Source organism: Schistocerca nitens, chromosome 2 (genome assembly GCF_023898315.1).
Source record: "Schistocerca nitens isolate TAMUIC-IGC-003100 chromosome 2, iqSchNite1.1, whole genome shotgun sequence".
Taxonomy (NCBI): domain Eukaryota; kingdom Metazoa; phylum Arthropoda; class Insecta; order Orthoptera; family Acrididae; genus Schistocerca; species Schistocerca nitens.
The window spans coordinates 131,961,669-131,983,659 of record NC_064615.1 but is presented as its reverse complement, the minus strand read 5'-3'; positions in this window follow the sequence as shown (position 1 = coordinate 131,983,659).

The following is a 21,991-nucleotide window of genomic DNA, read 5'->3' as shown; positions in this document are numbered from 1 at the left end:
TTGCTGTGTCCGTATTATTTTCGCTGTCGTCATTCCATTGCACAGCTGACGGTAGTTCATATTCGTAACTGCGAATATATTACATGTATAGATTTTAAAATAGTTGAATATTTATGTTTCATGCGTTCATGTCCGAAGGAACTTTGCATTATAATTCGGAATTACACAATGCACTGCAATACCGTTCTTTACCAGTCTGTCGAACCAATGACGCACACCAAGTAAAAAAACCGACTGTGACCCGCTGGGGATCGAAGTCTGGCAAATAACACAAAACAGATTGCTCTGTATGTTGAAGTCAGCTCCACAGTACAAGTGTACAGCAACAGGCAATGTTTTGAAACGCGCTCACCAAGTTCAGCTCTTTTTGTTTGAACAGGATCTGTAACCGGTGGCAACTGGGACACCAATATTCCTCTGGCTGCGCCCAGCGATCCGACGATTCCTTCGCCCAATGTACAGTTGCGCACTTCACCTCCTGTCCGCATGTTCTCACAGGCCGCGTCGCTGACGTCCACCGTGCCACGCTCTGCTCTGGAGGCGCCCACCCAGCTTGTCCGCTCTGCACTCTCGTTGCCAGCTGGAATATTTCTTCTTGACAGCCAGACTGAGACTCCACGTCACGGAACAAGTACACCTGTAAACAAACGAGCCAAGTACACCAGTAAGAATATTCGGAAGTTACCGTGCCCGTACTCTCGGGCACCACCTGCGGGTAACAGTCAAAGAGCGCAACCAGGCGTGATATTGACGAGAGCCGACACGGCTCATATCCACAAATAATCACGGAAACCTTAGACCGCGCCTGGCTGGCGTGCAGATGTTTGGTTGCACTGTAGTTCCTTCTCTACATTGCCGCACAGATGACAAAATGGTATATATAGAAATAGATGACAGAGGGATAGAAAAACAATTAAAATCGCTCAAAAGAGGAAAGGTTGCTGGACCTGGCGGGATACCAGTTCGATTTTACACAGAGTACCCGAAGGAACTTGCCCCCCTTCTTGCATCGGTGTACCGTAGGTCTCTAGAAGAGCGTAGCGTTCCAAAAAACTGGAAAAGGAGACAGGTCATCCCCGTTTTCAAGAAATGACGTCGAACAGATGTGCAGAACTATAGACCTATATCTCTAACGTAATCAGTTGTAGAATTTTGGAACACATATTATGTTCGAGTATAATGACTTTTCTGGAGACTAGAAATGTGCTCTGTAGGAATCAGCATGGGTTTCGAAACAAACGATCGTGTGAAACCCAGCTCGCTCTATTCGTCCACGAGACTCAGAGGGCCATACGCACGGGTTCCTAGGTGTTTGTTGACTTCCGCAAGGCGTTTCATACAGTTCCCCACAGCCGTTTAATGAACAAAGTAGGAGCATATGGACCTATCAGACGAGTTGTGTGATTGGATTGAAGAGTTCCTAGATAACAGAACGCAGCATGTCATTCTCAATGGAGAAAAGTCTTCCGAAGTAACAGTGATTTCAGGTGTGCCGCAGGGGACTGTCGAAGGACCGTTGCTATTCACAATATATATAAATGACCTTGTGGATAACATCGGAAGTTCACTGAGGCTTTTTGCGGATGATGCTGTAGTATATCAAGATGTTGTAACAATGGAACATTGTACTGAAATGCAGAAGTATCTGCAACGAATTGACGCATGGTGCAAGGAATGGCAATTGAATCTCAATGTAGACAAGTGTAATGTGCTGGGAATACATAGAAAGAAAGATCCTTTATCATTTAGCTGCAATATGGCAGGTCAGCAATCGGAAGCAGTTAATTCCACAATTATCTGGGAGTAGGCATGATAAGTGATTTAAAATGGAATGACCATATAAAATTAATCGTCGGTAAAGCAGATGCCAGACTGAGATTCATTGGAAGAATCCTAAGGAAATGCAGTCCGAAAACAAAGGATGTAGGTTACAGTACACTTGCTCGCCGGTGTGGGATCCGTACCAGATAGGGTTGATAGAAGAGATAGAGTAGATCCGACGGAGAGCAGCGCGCTTCGTTACAGGATCATTTAGTAATCGGATATGATAGGTAAACTCCAGAGGAAGACTCTGCAAGAGAGACGCTCAGTAGCTCGGTACGGGCTTTTGTTGAAGTTTCGAGAACGTACCTTCACCGAGGAGTCAAGCATTATATTGCTCCCTACTACGTACATCATGAGAAGAGACTATGAGGATAAATTAAGAGAGATTGGAGCCCACACAGAGGCATACCGACAGTCTTTCTCTCCATGAACAATGAGAGACTGGAATAGAAGGGAGAACCGATCGAAGTACTCAAGGTACCCTCCGCCACACACCGTCAGGTGACTTGCGGAGTATGGATGTAGATGTAGGTATACAATACATGCTCCCAGCGCAGTGGTCAGCACACTGGACACGCATTCGGGAGGACGACGGTTCAAACCCGCGTCTTGCCATCCTCATTTAGGTTTTCTGTGATTTTTCTAAATCGCTTAAGGCAACTACCAGGATGGTTCCTTCGAAAGGGCACGGCCGCTGTCCTTCTCCATCCTTCCGCAGTCCTAGCTTGTGCTTCGTCTCTAATGACCTCGATGTCGACGGGACGTTAAACACCAATCTCCTCTTTCTCCTCCTACACACTCCTAAAGCGTGTTCTGTTGTCGATGTGTGTGACATTTTCCAATGCTCTTAAATGTCCCCATAGCTAGAACCCAAGGGATTAAGGTCTAGTGAACGGGGAACCTACATTACCGGGCCTCCTCGACCAATCCCTGTCTCGTTTATCGCTTGTGTTAGCGACTGTTGTACAAGGCGTAAAAAGTGGCGTGATGCTCCCTCGTGGGCAATTCGTATCCGCTGTCTTTCTGTAAGGATAACGTTCTCCAATAACACGTGACACTGTTTACATTGTTTATTATCTACCAAATCAGTGAGGTTACTATGTTGTATGCGCAGCCTCAAAACTAGAGGATGTCCCAGAAGAACAACTACGACGTTTAGGACAGGTTCTTGACACCCAAAAAAGAAAAAAAAAATCTGATATACAAGGGCTCTAAAGCGCATATTTTCTGTTTGCTGATGACACTAACTTGGTAGTAAAGGATGTTGTGATCAACATTGGCTCGATTTCAAATAGTGCAATATATGACCTACGTTCATGGCTTGTAGAAAATAAACTAACGCTAAATCACAGTAAGACTTAGTTTTTACAGTTTCTAAAAACAAATCAAAAAAACCTGACGTAATTTAGAATAACACAGGCACTATAATATTGTATGTTCAACAAAACCTGACGTTTTAATTTCATAGAACGGGCATATGATTAGTGAAACTGAGCAGTTCAAATTCCTAGGTGTTCAGATAGATAGTAAGCTGTCGTAGAAAGCTCACGTTCAGGATCTTGTTCAAAGACTTAATACTGCCATTTTTACTATTCGAACGGTATCATAAGTGAGTGATCGTTCGATGCGAAAATTAATCTACTTTGCTTATTTTCATTCGCTTATGACGTATGGTATTATATTTTGGGGTAACTCTTCCCATTCTAAAATAATAGTTTTGGCTCATAAACGGGCTTTTCGGGTAATAAGTGGTGTAAGTTCACGTACCTCTTGTCGACCCCTGTTTAGGAGTCTGGGTATTTTGACTTTGGCCTCTCAATATATATATTCCTTACTGCCATTTCTTGTCAACAATGTTAGCTTATTGCCAAGAATAAGCAGCTTTCACTCAGTTAGTACTCGGCAGAAAAAAAAGGTGTGCGGTATATACTGCTGCGTCCATTTTCAATAAGCTACCAGTTTAATTCAAAAATCTTAGCACTCGCTTTCAAATCGAAACTGAAGAGTTTCCTCATGGGTCACTCCTTCTATTCTGTCGAGGAGTTCTTGAAAAATTAAGCTGATCTTATTATATTGTTGATTGCGTTTACTTAAACTTATGGAGTGACTTTTTTCGGGTTCATAAATATTTATCTGTTATTAGTTTTATGTTGTAATTTCTTGTACTGACACGTTCCATGACTTCAGAGATTTGCTCCTCAATTTGGTCCTTCGGAACTTGACGTGTAAATAAATAAATAATAAATGAAGATATGAGCACTTCTCCACCTTCGATTTAATGAAACACAACTCTTCTACTGAAGCTCTTGTTTTGGGCGGAGGTAGTGTGAGCAAAACAAGAGAAAAAGTCTGGTAAACATAAGCTCTGAAAAGCATTTAAAAAATGTTCAAATGTGTGTGAAATCTTATGGGACTTAACTGCTAAGGTCATCAGTTCCTAAGCTTACACACTACTTAACCTAAATTATCCTAAGGACAAACACACGCACCCATGCCCGAGGGAGGACTCGAACCTACGCCGGGACCAGCCGCACAGTCCATGACTGCAGCGCGTTGAGACCGCTCGGCTAATCCCACGCGGCTGAAAAGCATATCTTAATAACTATGAGCACATTGTAACAGCGAAATTTATCTGTAAGTTTTATTACAGAAACTGAAATTTGGTATTCTCGGTACACCCCTGACACTGTGGATCTAGGAATACTGAATTCTCTAACGATTTCCAAAATGGACTGCCCCGTGCGACTAGCTTCAATTACCAGTTCGCGTTCAAAGTCTGTTAATCCTCGTCGTGCGGCCATAATCATGTCGGACAACTTTTTATATGAATCAACTGAGCACAAATAACAGCTCCGTCAGTGCACTGCCCTTTTATATTTTGTGTACGCGATACTACCGCCAACTGTATAAGTATTCATATTGCTATCCCACGACTTTTGGTACCTCAGTGTATTTCAGTGCATTTCCCAGCTTGCGGCCGTATCCTCATTAGAATTATTCCCTATTCGTCTCTACCGTCCTAATATTCGTTCCTTACGGCATCACTTTAACGCCAGACGTCATTGCGTCTCATGGTGGGCAGTGGTCGTAATGTTTAGGCTCATCAGCGTGATTACACGTCCACACCGGAAATCTGTTACCGCCTCCTGTCCGGAAAACGAGTTGTTGTGTGCAGCATTTGTTACCTTTACGCTTCGACGCAGGCATGTAGAGCGTGGAGCCCGCCGACCGTCGCGCGAGCGGCAGCAATCTTGTTGGCGCCCACTCGTGCCCACCGGCGATAGCGGTTGGCAGCAGTGCGCGGTGATTTCCCTGCGGGCGCGCAGCACTGCTCGCCGACGCGCGGCGCCGGGACGCTCTCCGGAAATTGGAGCCGGCGCGGCGGTGACGACGATACGTCCGCGGCGCCCTCCGGACACACATTCCGGAAGCGGCGGTCGGCGGCGCCTGTGTCCGCTCGCTGAGCTGCGCCGTGTCGAAGGAAACTGGGGCGTCCGGTGTGGTCCACTTCGTGATTCGGAAAGACGACGGTTGCAAAAGTGTCCCAAAATATCTCTATCCTTAGAAGTAGCATACGCGAATATTTTAGGTTTACAGTTTCTAGAGAGGTAACGGGGGAGAGGAAAAAGAAATGACCACCCGAAAAAATACAGATCTTGTGTTTGCTGCTACTCCTTTTGTACATCAGTATCTACATAAATATATTAGAAACATATACCGATCAGCCCCCCCCCCCCCCTGAACCATAGACCTTGCCGTTGGTGGTGGAGGCTTGCGTGCCTCAGCGATACAGATAGCCGTACCGTAGGTGCAACCACAACGGATGGGTATCTGTTGAGAGGCCAGACAAACGTATGGTTCCTGAAGAGGGGCAGCAACCTTTTCAGTAGTTGCAGGGGCAACAGTCTGGATGACTGACTGATCTGGCCTTGTAACACTAACCAAAAGGGCCTTGCTATGCTGGTACTGCGAACGGCTGAAAGCAAGGGGAAACTACAGCCGTAATTTTTCCCGAGGGCATGCAGCTTTACTGTATGGTTAAATGATGAAGGCGTCCTCTTGGGTAAAATATTCCGGAGGTAAAATAGTCCCCCATTCGGATCTCCGGCCGGGGACTACTCAGGAGGACGTCGTTATCAGGAGAAAGAAAACTGGCGTTCTGCGGATCGGAGCGTGGAATGTCAGATCCCTTAATCGGGCAGGTAGGTTAGAAAATTTAAAAAGGGAAATGGATAGATTAAAGTTGGATATAGTGGGAATTAGTGAGGTTCGGTGGCAGGAGGAACAAGATTTTTGGTCAGGTGAATACAGGGTTATAAATACAAAATCAAATAGGGGTAATGCAGGAGTAGGTTTAATAATGAATAAAACAATAGGAATGCGGGTAAGCTTTTACAAACAGCACAGCGAACGCATTGTTGTGGCCAAGATACACACGAAGCCCACGCCTACGACAGTAGTACAAGTCTATATGCCAATTAGCTCTGCAGATGACGAAGAAAATGAAGAAATGTATGATGAAATAAAAGAAATTATTCAGATACTGAAGGGAGACGAAAATTTAATAGTCATGGGTGACTGGAATTCGGTAGTAGGAAAAGGGAGAGAAGGAAACGTAGTAGGTGAATATGGATTGGGGGTAAGAAATGAAAGAGGAAGCCGCCTGGTGGAATTTTGCACAGAGCACAACTTAATCATAGCTAACACATGGTTTGAGAATCATAAAAAAAGGTTGTATACATGGAAGAAGCCTGGAGATACTGACAGGTTTCAGACAGATTATATAATGGAAAGACAGAGATTTAGGAACCAGGTTTTAAATTGTAAGACATTTTCAGGGGCAGATGTGGACTCTGACCACAATCTATTGGTTATGAACTGTAGATTAAAACTGAAGAAACTGCAAAAAGGTGTGAATTTAAGGACATGGGACCTGGATAAACTGAATAAACAAGAGGTTGTACAGAGTTTCAGGGAGAGCATAAGGGAACAATTGACAAGAATGGCGGAAAGAAATACAGTAGAGGAAGAATGGGTAGCTTTGAGGGATGAAGTAGTGTAGGCAGCAGAGGATCAAGTGAGTAAAAAGACGAGGGCTAGTAGAAATCCTTGGGTGACAGAAGAAATATTGAATTTAATTGACGAAACGAGAAAATATAAAAATGCAGTAAATGAAGCAGGCAAAAAGGAATACAAACGTCTCAAAAATGAGATCGACAGGAAGTGCAAAATGGCTAAGCAGGCATGGCTAGAGGACAAATGTAAGGATGTAGAGGCTTATCTCACTAGAGGTAAGATAGATAATGCCTACAGGCAAATTAAAGAGACCTTTGGAGAAAAGAGAACGACTTGTATGAATATCAAGAGCTCAGGTGGCAACCCAGTTCTAAGCAAAGAAGGGAAGGCAGAAAGGTGGAAGGAGTATATAGAGGGTTGATACAAGGGCGATGTACTTGAGGACAATATTATGAAAATGGAAGAGGATGTAGATGAAGATGAAATGGGAGATATGATACTGCGTGAAGAGTTTGACAGAGCACTGAAAGACCTGAGTCGAAACAAGGCCCCGGGAGCAGACAACATTCCATTAGAACTACTGACGGGCTTGGGAGAGCCAGTCCTGACAAAACTCTACCATGTGGTGAGCAAAATGTATGAAACAGGCGAAATACCCTCAGTCTTCAAGAAGTATATAATAATTCCAATCCCAAAGAAAGCAGGCGCTGACAGATGTGAAAATTACCGAACTATCAGTTTAATAAGTCACAGCTGCAAAATACTAACGCGAATTCTTTACAGACGAATGGAAAAACTGGTAGAAGCCGACCTTGGGGAAGATCAGTTTGGATTCCGTAGAAATACGGGAACACGTGAGGCAATACTGTCCCTACGACTTATTTTAGAAGCTAGATTAAGAAAAGGCAAACCTACGTTTCTAGCATTTGTAGACTTAGAGTAAGCTTTTGACAATGTTGACTGGAACACTCTCTTTCAAATTCTGTAGGTGGCAGGAGCGGAAGGCTATTTCCAATTTGTACAGAAACCAGATGGCAGTTATAAGAGTCGAGGGGCATGAAAGGGAAGCAGCGGTTGGTAAGGGAGTGAGACAGTGTTGTAGCCTATCCACTATGTTGTTCAATCTGTATATTGAGCAAGCAGTAAAGGAAACAAAAGAAAAATTCGGAGTAGGTATTACATTCCATGGAGAAGAAATAAAAACTTCAAGGTTCGCCGATGTCATTGTAATTCTGTCGGAGACAGCAAAGGACTTGGAAGAGCAGCTGAACGGAATGGACAGTGTCTTGAAAGGAAGATATAAGATGAACATCAAAAAAAGCAAAACGAGGATAATCGAATGTAGTCGAATTAAGTCGGGTGATGCTGAGGGAATTAGATTAGGAAATGAGACAATGTAGTAAAGAAATTTTGCTATTTGGGGAGCAAAATAACTGATGATGGTCGAAGTAGAGAGGATATAAAATGTAGATTGGCAATGGAAGGAATGTGTTTCTGAAGAAGAGAAATTTGTTAACATCGAGTATAGATTTAAGTGTTAGGAAGTCGTTTCTGAAGGTATATGTATGGGGTGTAGCCATATATGGAAGTGAAACATGGACAGTAACTAGTTTCGACAAGAAGAGAATAGAAGCTTTCGAAATGTTGTGCCACAGAAGAATGCTGAAGATTAGATGGGTAGATCACATAACTAATGAGGAGGTACTGAATAGGATTGGGGCGAAGAGGAGTTTGTGGCACAACGTGATTAGAAGAAGGGATCGGTTGGTAGGACACGTTCTGGGGCATCAAGGGATCATAAATTTAGTATTGGAGGGCAGCGTGGAGGGTAAAAATCGTAGAGGGAGACCAAGAGTTGAGTACACTAAGCAGATTCAGAAGGATGTAGGCTGCAGTACGTACTGGGATATGAAGAAGCTTGCACAGGTTAGAGTAGCGTGGAGAGCTGCATCAAACCAGTCTCAGGACTGAAGACCACAACAACAACATACCGATCAGATCGTACCTGCGTCTTCTATGCATCCACAATCCCCTTAAGGTCGCTTTCTTTCTCTCTGCTATTCACAGAGCTACTTCTATTCCACTCTCGAAAGAGAAATCCGAGGAAGAAATTAATATAATCAAAACGATAGCAGTTCATAGCGAATACGAATCTGCTATAGTGGATAACATCCTTAAAAAGAAAACTGTAAAAAAAGTTAATACACTCGGCAATTCTATCATTGATTCCAGCCTAAAGAAGAAGTTTTTTTCTGTTCCTTTCTTGGGGCCCATCTCCTATCAGATCCAAAGTCTTCTTCGTAATACATACAACTGTAATGTCACCTTTTCAACTAATAATAGTTTGAAAAAATTTTATTCATAATTTAAAATAGACCCATTCCTCTTTGAAAAACTCTGGTACCAGTAAGATTCTTTGCGACACCTGCTCGTCTTAGTACAAAGGACAAACACGACGTGCCGTAAGAGTCAGATATAAGGAACATCTTTTAAGAAAAAATGGTACTACCACCCAAAATTCGTCTTTTGCTGACTACCTGCTAATTACAAGTCACGCTCCTAGAGCTGTTCACGATATCAACGTTTTACACACTGAAAAGAAAGGGCTAGATTAGATGTTCTCGAAGAACTAGAAATTTTTAAACATCTTTCTCGAAATGATGGCCTCATTCTTAATGAGCATCTGCAATTACATAATAAAAGCTTCTTCAACGGTATAAAGCAGTTACTTGATATTTGATTTCGTGTTACCGGACGCAGTTACCGATATATTTTTTCTGTTTAAGTCGATTCATAACTGTTTGTTCATTAACTGGCTTATATTAATTACATATCATGTTAAACTGTTCTTCTATTCGCTGAGTTATTCAGCTCCCTTTTGTAATTCTGTAATGACGTTTCTCAGCCTTTAAACTGTACTTCTATGCTGTTGTGTGGACAAATTGTTCAAAAAATGGTTCAAATGGCTCTGAGCACTATGGGACTTAACATCTATGGTCATCAGTCCCCTAGAACTTAGAACTACTTAAACCTAACTAACTAAAGGACATCACACAACACCCAGCCATCACGAGGCAGAGAAAATCCCTGACCCCGCCGGGAATCGAACCCGGGAACCCGGTCGTGGGAAGCGAGAACGCTACCGCACGACCACGAGATGCGGGCGACAAATTGTTACCATGTCTGCTTCTGTCAGATAAAATATTGTCTCTGACTTCATGTATTACACATTTCACCCGTCTATATTTGGAATGTTAAGTAGCCGGTTTGGATTTGCGGCTACTAGATGGCACTTTTGGCATAACGTTCACCTACCCACAATTGCTGACGCGGGCTCCTCGGTGTCATGTTACCGCAGCTCGATATGTGGTGCAGCCCTTAGTGGCTTGCCTCTGTGTTTTTTATTTTAATGTTTTGTGACTAAAGCGTTGACGCTTCATATTTATTTTATACGTGACATGCCAGTTTTAAAAGTTTTATTGCTGATGAAGGCACTCCTAAGAGTGGCCGAAACCTAGGTCAAAATGACTTCATTTTCGCGACCGAGGGCTGCAATTGTTTTAATTTTATTTTGTCTTAAAACTATCTGATTTTAGTGTATGATATACCGAAATTTTCAGGAGAGTGTAAAATACAGGGTGGTTATAATTGAACCTTCAATACTTGATACAGTGTACAAGGTAAACTATTTACCGTATGGGCACCTAATTTTATAGGAACGATGTTCAGACTGTGTGCTGCAGGATTTGCATTTACAGTTGTGTCAGTGTCGTGACTTGCCGTTAGGCGTCAGTACTGGTACGGCGATGCAGGGTTGAAACAGGCCGGCCGCGGTGGTCTAGCGGTTCTGGCGCTGCAGTCCGGAACCGCGGGACTGCTACGGTCGCAGGTTCGAATCCTGCCTCGGGCATGGGTGTGTGTGATGTCCTTAGGTTAGTTAGGTTTAAGTAGTTCTAAGTTCTAGGGGACTTATGACCTAAGATGTTGAGTCCCATAGTGCTCAGAGCCATTTAGGGTTGAAACACAAGCATCAGTGTGCTTCGCAGCTGCAGACAGTGAGCATGGGTCTGGAGTAGGTGAACAGGACCTTACCCGTAAAGCTGTTTTATTAAAATAACAGCAGTAGTGCAACGTGTTAAATAAATACGGAGAGGCCCTCTTTCCGCACCTTGGTTGAAGAACGTGATTGGGAAGTTCTATTTAATTGGCGATTTGGGTATTGCTCTTGCGAGAGGTCGACGGCCAATTGCACCACAACTGTTGAAGAAATTACTGTTGCCGTGGCTGAGAATGGTGGACGTAATGCGTGACCTTCAAGCAGTACACAAGCCGCGTCATGACACCAGAACTTTGTATAGTCCACCGTTCGACAAGTGGTTCAAATGGCTCTGGGCACTATGGGACTTAACATCTGAGGTCACCAATCCCCTAGAACTTAGAACTACTTAAACCTAATTAACTTAAGGACATCACACACATCCATGCACGAGGCAGGATTCGAACCTGCGACGTAGCGGTCGCGCGGTTCCAGACTGAAGCGCCTGGAATCGCTCAGCCACCGAGGCCGACAGTTCGAGAAGTGCTGCGACCAACAGTGAAATGGTATCTCTAGTGTGCTTCCAGGGGCTTCGTGGATGTAGATGGTTGTCACACAGAGCAATGTTTACAACACCTAACGTAAACATGGTACACAATTAACGTGTTTCATTCAATGGTTTATTCCTTATTTCTGATGGAGATGTCCTTACAAATGGTTCCACGAAGTTCCATCACCTTACGATCACCCGTATTTGATGGAGCCCCTCTCAAGTAGCGAGAGTTTTTATTATAACCACCCCGTACATTATGGAGTAGAAAACAGAAAATTTTAATCTTTGCATGTCCATGAAACTTCATGGCAGATTAAACCTGTGTGCCCGACCGAGACTCGAACTCGAGACCTTTGCCTTTCGCGGGCAAGTGCTCTACCATCTGAGCTACCGAAGCACACGACTCACGCCCGGTCCTCACAGCTTTACTTATGCCAGTATCTCGTCTCCTACCTTCCAAACTTTACAGAAGCTCTCCTGCGAACCATGCAGACCTTCCAAACTTTACAGAAGCTCTCCTGCGAACCATGCAGAACTACACTCCTGGAAATGGAAAAAAGAACACATTGACACCGGTGTGGCAGACCCACCATACTTGCTCCGGACACTGCGAGAGGGCTGTACAAGCAATGATCACACGCACGGCACAGCGGACACACCAGGAACCGCGGTGTTGGCCGTCGAATGGCGCTAGCTGCGCAGCATTTGTGCACCGCCGCCGTCAGTGTCAGCCAGTTTGCCGTGGCATACGGAGCTCCATCGCAGTCTTTAACACTGGTAGCATGCCGCGACAGCGTGGACGTGAACCGTATGTGCAGTTGACGGACTTTGAGCGAGGGCGTATAGTGGGCATGCGGGAGGCCGGGTGGACGTACCGCCGAATTGCTCAACACGTGGGGCGTGAGGTCTCCACAGTACATCGATGTTGTCGCCAGTGGTCGGCGGAAGGTGCACGTGCCCGTCGACCTGGGACCGGACCGCAGCGACGCACGGATGCACGCCAAGACCGTAGGATCCTACGCAGTGCCGTAGGGGACCGCACCGCCACTTCCCAGCAAATTAGGGACACTGTTGCTCCTGGGGTATCGGCGAGGACCATTCGCAACCGTCTCCATGAAGCTGGGCTACGGTCCCGCACACCGTTAGGCCGTCTTCCGCTCACGCCCCAACATCGTGCAGCCCGCCTCCAGTGGTGTCGCGACAGGCGTGAATGGAGGGACGAATGGAGACGTGTCGTCTTCAGCGATGAGAGTCGCTTCTGCCTTGGTGCCAATGGTGGTCGTATGCGTGTTTGGCGCCGTGCAGGTGAGCGCCACAATCAGGACTACATACGACTGAGGCACACAGGGCCAACACCCGGCATCATGGTGTGGGGAGCGATCTCCTACACTGGCCGTACACCACTGGTGATCGTCGAGGGGACACTGAATAGTGCACGGTACATCCAAACCGTCATCGAACCCATCGTTCTACCATTCCTAGACCGGCAAGGGAACTTGCTGTTCCAACAGGACAATGCACGTCCGCATGTATCCCGTGCCACCCAACGTGCTCTAGAAGGTGTAAGTCAACTACCCTGGCCAGCAAGATCTCCGGATCTGTCCCTCATTGAGCATGTTTGGGACTGGATGAAGCGTCGTCTCACGCGGTCTGCACGTCCAGCACGAACGCTGGTCCAACTGAGGCGCCAGGTGGAAATGGCATGGCAAGCCGTTCCACAGGACTACATCCAGCATCTCTACGATCGTCTCCATGGGAGAATAGCAGCCTGCATTGCTGCGAAAGGTGGATATACACTGTACTAGTGCCGACATTGTGCATGCTCTGTTGCCTGTGTCTATGTGCCTGTGGTTCTGTCAGTGTGATCATGTGATGTATCTGACCCCAGGAATGTGTCAATAAAGTTTCCCCTTCCTGGGACAATGAATTCACGGTGTTCTTATTTCAATTTCCAGGAATGTAGTTGCCAATAAAACCAACACCTTCATACAGCTGGAGGAATTACGTCATTTTTAACATAGAAAATTTTAAATTCGCAATTGACGTACAACTGACCCATCGTAATCGCCGCTGCCCCCAGTGCTGATGTTATGGGACAAGGAGCAGAGTAAGAGGCTAGGTGGAAGCAGCAGACGAAGGCTGCGGGTGGCGGGTCTGCCCTGGGTGGTGCCGCTGAACCCCGGGCCCGCGGCGGTATCGCTGGGAGCATCTGGAGCTGCGCGGGCCAGCCGGGGCAGGGCCGCCTCCCGGGGGACGTCGCCGGAGGAGGAGGAGGTTAACGGGGGCGGCCGCGCCGCGCCGCTCCGCGCATTGCATTTATGCATGAAGTGCCGGCGCGCGCGCCCTCTATATATGTATGCAGACGCGGTAATTTATACGATTCGTGATTGTGTGTAGAAAGTATGCGGCGATAAGCGCGTAATTAGAGTGACTCGTTGCGCTGAGTGTGAACAGCGGCCGGGGGCCATTGTGATAGTATCTGGACGTCACGTCATTCGCCGCCTGCAATTACAATTAATGCCCCGCGCGGCGCGGCACGGCGGACTGCAGACGGGCCCAAATTACACGTTCTTATTAAGTGCGCCCTAGTGAATGCCGGCTGCACGTCCTCCCACTGCCGCCCCCGCCACCCGCCACCCGCCGCCCCGCCGCTGCCGTGATTTTCGTTCCTCGAGGACTTACCTCCGCCTCCGCCTCTCGGCGCCGCTGAATTTAAAGTGGGGGCGGAGCCGGAGTTTATTAATAAGTAGCGGCATTTAGAGCGGAAGCTGCGTCTCCGACCGCCTGCGTGGGCGGCGGGCACTCCGCTTCGCAGCAGAGCCTCTGTCGCCAGTTATTGCGTCTACTTTCCACGGGAATCGCGTGATATATTTCCACCGCCTTGAATTGGCCTACAGTTTCCACCCACGGGTAGAAAGTGGAGCACAAACAGGCGAAGATAATTCCTACATATTTTTTCAGCGGTTAGTGCTTAAATGTTGGCTGGCCGCTTACCTGGCTTGTCCGTTTGACTTCTGACTCATATAGACTCTCTACGTACTGGGGCTACATCTTTGCTTCCGCCGCCTTTTCTCAAAGTTTGAGCCTTTATTGTAAGCATCTTACACAATATTTACGTTTCAAAGTACTGGCCATCGCTGGTCACTACTTTCTCTCATCTTTCGGGCAGCATACGATCCCTTCTTCTGGTCAAAATATGCCACAAACTCCTCTTCTCCCCAATTCTATTCAATACCTCCACATTAGTTATGTGATCTACCCATCTAATCTTCAGCATTCTTCTGTAGCACCACATTTCGAAAGTTTCTATTCTCTTCTTGTCCAAACTATTTATCGTCCATGTTTCACTTCCATACATGGGCTACACTCTATACAAATACTTTCAGAAACGACTTCCTGACACTTAAATCTATACTCGATGTTAACAAATTTTTCTTCTTCAGAAACGCTTTCCTTGCCATTGCCAGTCTACATTTTATATCCTCTCTACTTCGACCATCATCAGTTATTTTGCTCCCCAAATAGCAAAACTCCTTTACTACTCGTACTTTTACTACTTTAAGTGTCTCATTTCCTAATCTAATTCCCTCAGCATCACCCGACTTAATTCGACTACATTCCATTATCCTCGTTTTGCTTTTGTTGAAGATACTACTTGTTAAAATTCTAGTCTCTGAAACTTCCTGGTAGATTGAAACAATATTGAGGGCCGAGGCATGAACTTGGATCCAAGACTTCCGTGAGCTGTTCAGGGAAGATTCATAATTGGTGCATCTGACTAAGGAACACTTTAACGTGCCTGTTTACACCAGGCGCTACTGTTTGGTGGGTTCCTTCATTTAGCTGGCAAGGCATCGTCGGAGCCATCTCACTTCCTGGCTGGTGCGCACGCCAAAACTTATAACTTTGACACTTATTATTTGTTAAATAAGAGGTGAAATAACTATATTCATAACGGTAAAAAGACTCTGGTTAACGTAGCCATTAAGAAAATAGCAGTTATTAAGGAAATAATCCTACTAAAACATTCGAAAAATAAGAAAATTTATGAACAACCCGAGTTACTTCGTGGATTGTCGAGTTGTCACAAAATCTTCTAAGGAAGCAATATGCACTGGTGGCAGCTCTATGCTAGCCTCGTCGTCAGCCAGTGAAGTTGCGTGTTGGCGGGCTAGGTCGTTAAGTACGAAATACCAGTGATTGTGTTATTAAGAAGTGCTATTCAGTGTTGCTTCGGACATACATGCATGATGCATGTCCGAAGGAACATCGCATTATATTCATTAATAACCCAGGCACTGCTATTTCACATTTATTTACCAACACCACGCCCTCGACTCTCAATAAATACGTCCTTCCTGGGCGAGAATATATGTAACGTACGAGTGCAGGTTGTAACATATGGACGACGACTTACGAAAGTTTGGATCTGTCTGTGATTCGTGCCCGGATGACAGAAGCGGTTAAGGTGACCTCTTTTTTAAAGCCGGAAATTGGGATTCGAGTCCCGGTCCGGCACAAGTTTTCATTGTTGTCAATTACAAACAACTTAAATTGGAAGGAACATATAGAAAATGTTGCGGGGGAGGCTAACCAAAAACTGCGTTTTATTGGCAGGACACTTAAAAAATGTAACAGACCTACTAAGGAGACTGTCTACACTACACTTGTCCGTCCTCTTTTAGAATACTGCTGCGCGGTGTGGGATCCTTACCAGATAGGACTGACCGAGTACATCAAAAAAGTTCAAAGAACGTTTTTATGATCGCGAAATATGGGAGAGAGTGTCACAGATATGATACAGGATTTGGGCTGGAAATCATTAAAAGAAAGGCGGTTTTCATTGCGACGGAATCTTCTCACGAAATTCCAATCACCAACTTTCTCCTCCGAATGAGAAAATATTTTGTTGACACGAACCTATATAGGGAGGAACGATCACCACGATGAAATTAGGGAAATCAGAGCTCGTACAGAAAGATACAGGTGTTCATTCTTTCCACGGGCTACACGAGATTGGAATAATAGAGAATTGTGAAGGTGGTTCGATGAACCCTCTGCCAGGCACTTAAATGTGATTAGCAGAGTATCCATTTAGATGTAGATCCAGTATACAGCCGACGGTGATTTACATTCGCAACCGGTAATACAGTTCCTGTAGGCCGTTGAGCTTCTGCCGGCATTCAGTACGTACAGATGTATATCGTGCCGCGATTCTGCGAGCAATGCCGAGTGATATTGCGCATGAACAGTAGATTTGTAACAAATATGGCTTATTTTGGGTGTGGACTGCAGGTCGCTTATCGAAATGGGCACATGACTTCGTGACGGCCGAAGTGTTGTTATCTTAACTAACGCTAACGTTACTGAAAATAATCCCCTCTGATATTTACATTACGTCACTCAGTAGTCTGTCTAAGCCTGATTATTCAGATAACGTATAGAAGCAATTCATTTCAACCAACACTACCTGATTAAGATCTGACACTTGAATGCGTTCGGTCAACTACTTGGAGTGAACGCGCCGTGTCAACGTCAGTACAATTTACAGAACGTAACGAGCTTTTCCGATCCAACCGTGAATCCTTCTCTCCCTCCCTCCCCCCTCCCCCCTTCCAATGGACTGCAGATTCTGTACAGGTTGGGCCACTACCGTAGTCACAGTGTTAACAATTATAGGGGAAAGGTTATCATATGAAAGTTAAAATTATACTACCTTCAAATCCTGTGAAATTGTGAAAGTAGGAGAGACTTACTTGCAGAAGTGAAGCTGCGAGGACGGATCATGAGTCGCGCCTATGCAGTACAGTTGAGAGAAGTCCTGTATGGGTGAGGCCAGGATATAGGTCCGACTCCCGTCCGAGCACATAGTTTTAACCTGACAGGGAGTCTAAAAACAGCCCACACTCCGGGTGCTGAGGGAACGACTCATACTGGATCCTTGGTCTTTGGTGAAAACTACTGCAGACGAACTGTCAAGGAAATCACGTACGGAAAAGTACCGTTTTGATGTAAAGTAAGTTTGAATATCGGATAACTTTCGTATCTGCCTCTACACGGAATGCTCACAGTGGAGGCAACGAGCTCTGATATGTGTGCCTTGCGGAGCTGCACTAAGTGGCGTCCCTGGTGGTCGTTGTGAAAGGTCTATCGCATACTTCCGTACATACATGAGACATTCCCTGGTGCACGTCCGTGGACCATCACAGACAACCTCACAGTAGCGAACGTACTAGCTCCTCTCAACCGTCGTTGCAGTCGGACGAAAATGATATGTGGACTGCGGCGATCTAGAAAACGTATTCCGCGCATGCGTTGCGCTGCTCTATCATTACGTGCCGTGTCGAGAAGCGGCACATTTGACTGTGGTCCGATGTTCACATTTATTTTACATCCAAAAAGTACAGTCTCGTACACGTGTTTCTTATCAAAACCTTATCAACTAAGTCCCCTCTACAACTACTGGAACACTGTAAGAGGAATTGTGAAACACCCTGTGTAAGACTTTTTTTCTTCATACGTCACATCAAGATCTTGCTGGGACTTGATCACATCTGCCAGACTATTGAAATCAATCTCACCATAACTTAACAAAAATTAATGAAAAGTTGAAGTTTCGTCAATTTTAAAAGCTGTTCAAAATGATCACCACCTCTGTGGTGAACATTGTTGCAGTCAATACATTTAATTATTGTGTGCACGACAAAACACAAACAACAGCTGTTTTTGAATCAGTTGTTATTTATTTTGCTTTAAGATACCAGTTTCGGCACTTCACAGTTGCCATCCTCAGGTCCAAGTACATTATAACATCAACAGGTATGCAAGATAGTATACGGTTGGTGTATAACATAAGATGATAATATAGACGCATAGCTAGACCAGCAAAGGTTGTTACACTATACAAAATGTAACATAAAGAGATATAAAGAGTTAGATTTTCACACAAACAAAACTAACAGAACATGTACACATACTGGGTGGCATCAATAAACTAATAAATTACACTTAAAAGGTATCTAATAGAACTATAAGGAAAATGAGATGTGACATCATCAGTCAAATGTATGAAATTATCATAAATCAGAACGCATACTAGTAGAGGGATGCATATTTTTATACGGAATGTTAGGTATATTCAAGTCTCACAGATAAAAACAATCTTAATTAGAAAAGGGAAAGCACTCTCCTTTATGTAAGACGTATACAACTATTAGAATCAGCATTGTTTTCACCCGTGTGTTTTGGATGTGGCTTACATTCTCCCCTTTACTAGTTGATTAATGATAATTTCATGCATTTTATTGGTTATTTCACATCTCATATCATTTTTAATTTCTGTTAGATATCTTTTATGTGTAATATGTTTATTGAATGCCAAAGAGTACGTGAAAATTTTCTATTTTAGTGTGGTTTGTATAGTGTAGCAGCCTTCGCCAGTCTTGCTTTATACATGTGTTTGTTATCTTTTGTTATGCCCCAGAAATGCACTACATTGTATGGCTGTTGATGCTGTAATGTACAGGGGCCTCAGCATGGCACCAGTGAAGTAAAAGTGGTAGCTTGAAGGAAAATAAATAAGACTGATTGAAACACGGCTGTTGTTTGCTTTCTGTTCTACATATTGTTTGACCAGCCGCTGACCCGTGTCCATGATGGGTCCAAGATCATTTAACTACTGTCACAATCAACATTGTCGTGCCTTGACAATGACACACCTGTTGCATGTGAATCGCTGGTACTGAGGGAGATGTCGGTGCTATGGAGTCTTATTTGATGAAGTCTGTGCAGCAGACCGTATGCGTGCCGATGCAATGCTGCAGTTAACAGCTGACACTTCGTCCACGTCTCATTCTATCTTGTATTTCCCCGTTGCTCGTGTTTAAGTCAAAACTTTTCATGTCGCGCTTCTTGGAATCATTGAGTCTAAACATGAATCTCATTGCGGTCCTCTTTAAGAGTGTAATGTGTCTGAAGACAACTTCTTCCAGTTTTCTCAAAGGATTTATTTGATGAACGACTTCTGAAAGTACTGTCGCGTCTGTGGGACTTCCCTTTCATCTCAACTCTGGAGCTTCCGTGTCGTCGCTTGACGTCTCCCTATTAACCGTAATTAGAGCCCACGCACTGTTCACGATGTGCGGCAAGTAAGATGAACTGGGAAACGTTTGTTGGTACAGATGGATTAATTCTCTGTACTGTACGCTGTTAAACCGATCTAAAATGTCTTCAGCCTCACTTGATCCGCAAGATATGGTTAAGATTATCACTATTCCAAGTTCAATAATTAGGGACCTGTAGTTATCTCTAACTTCCCTCTGGAAGATTTTGAGATCAAGCCACTGGAATAGAATACGTACATTGCTAACTGTTCATCATCTGGCTAGTTAGTGGCCTTTGCTAGTAACTTCAGTTTGAATAACAGCTGAAATTCAATAAGCCAAAATCGCACTAAAGAAACCACCCTCCACGTTACCACAGAAACACCTAATTTATTGGTCTCAGTTAGACCTCGTCAAGTCCGTTTATTCATTCAACTGCTCCGTACAGCTAGCTGATGGCTGCAGCCTTTGACTGAGGCAGTTTCGTACCAAGCACGTGTACGATCACTAACCAGCACTATTCAGTTATTAAAAAGGAGAGTTCATATGTAGAATTTCACGTCTGTGCGAAGAAGAGCACTTCCAGATTCTTCTGAATTTTTTGAAGTATCCCAATTGATCACAGAGAAGTGCCAACGTCTGACACTTTAAAACACAATCTCTGTCCAGAAGGCACACACCTTCGCACCCACGAGGACTGTTGGCTGACTACATGTGTTACAACGAGTTTCACGATAATTGTTTCGACATTTAGGTCTTTCAGCCAGTCAGACTCAGGAACAGAATGGAGGCACTTTCACCGGCCGTTTCCTGCTCCTACTAGTAGCACTCCTTTGCAAAGTGCTTGTTGCTGCCAGTAGTTTGTTACTTTTCTCCTGTGCCTCTGTCCCGAGCGTGGCTGATCATGGAGCTCTGTTTCTGCATTTCCTCAGGCTTTGTTTAACCATCGCCCAACTGTACTCCTATCAACTTCAGCATCGCCACACACTGCATACAAAAATTTATGGATGTTCACCACAGTTTCTTTTTTTGCACACAAGAATTCAACAACAGCATGCTGCTTGTAACGTGAGTCGTATGTAGACGCCATTTTGACGGTGTGCTACGGCTCTGCCATCTGCCAGAACGGTTCGAGACTTCACTGGCACACAGAACAAACATCAAAGTTGCTCTGAGCACTATGCGACTTAACTTCTTAGGTCATCAGACCCCTAGAACTTAGAACTACTGCAAACCTAACTAACCTAAGGACATGACACACATCATGCCCGAGGCAGGATTCGAACCTGCGACGGTAGCGGTCGTGCGGTTCCAGACTGTAGCGCCTAGAACCGCTCGACCACCCCGGCCGGCTGAACAGACATCAAATGTGAAGCACCAACAAGGTCGTTTTAATATGTATATTAATCGCTTTTTTTAAAAAAAATGTGGCGCATTAATTACTGAACGACCCCCGTATATATACACTACTGGCCATTAAAATTGCTACACCACGAAGATGACGTGCTACAGACGCGAAATTTAACCGATAGGAAGAAGATGATGATATATGCAAATGATTAGCTATTCAGAGCATTCACACAAGGTTGGCGCCGTGGCGACACCTACAACGTGCTGACATGAGGAAAGTTTCCAACCGATTTCTCCTACTCAAACAGCAGTTGACCGGCGTGGCCGGGTGAAACGTTGTGATGCCTCGTGCAAGGAGGAGAAATGCGTACCATCATGTTTACGACTGATAAAAGTCGGATGGCAGCCTATCGTGATTGCGGTTTATCGTACCGGGACATTGCTGCTCGCGTTGGTCGAGATCCAATGAGAATATGTAATCGGTGGGTTCAGGAGGGTAATACGGCCTCGTATCACTAGCAGTCGAGATGACAGTCATCTTATCCGCATGGCTGTAACGGACCGTGCGGCCACGTCTCGATCCCTGTGTCAACATATGGGCACGTTAGCAAGACAACAACCATCTGTACTAACAGTTCGACGACGTTTGCAGCAGCCTGGACTATCAGCTCGGAGACCATAGCTGCGGTTACCCTTGATGCTGCATCACAGATAGGAACGCTTGCGATGGTCTACTGAACTACTAACCTAGGTGCACGAATGGCAAAACGTCATTTTTTCGGATGAATCCAGGTTCTGTTTACAGCATCATAATGGTCGCATCCGTGTTTGGCGACATCGCGGTGAACGCACATTGGAAGCATGTATTCGTCATCGCCATACTGGCGTATGACCCGGCGTGATGGTATGGGGTGCCATTGGTTACACGTCTCGGTCACCTCTTGTTCGCATTGAAGGCACTTTGAACATTGAACGTTACATTTCAGATGTGTTTCGACCCGTGGCTCTGTCCTTCATTCGATCCCTGCGAAACCCTACATTCCAGCAGGATAATGCACGACTGCATTTTGCAGGTCCTGTGCGGGCCTTTCTGGATACAGAAAATGTTCG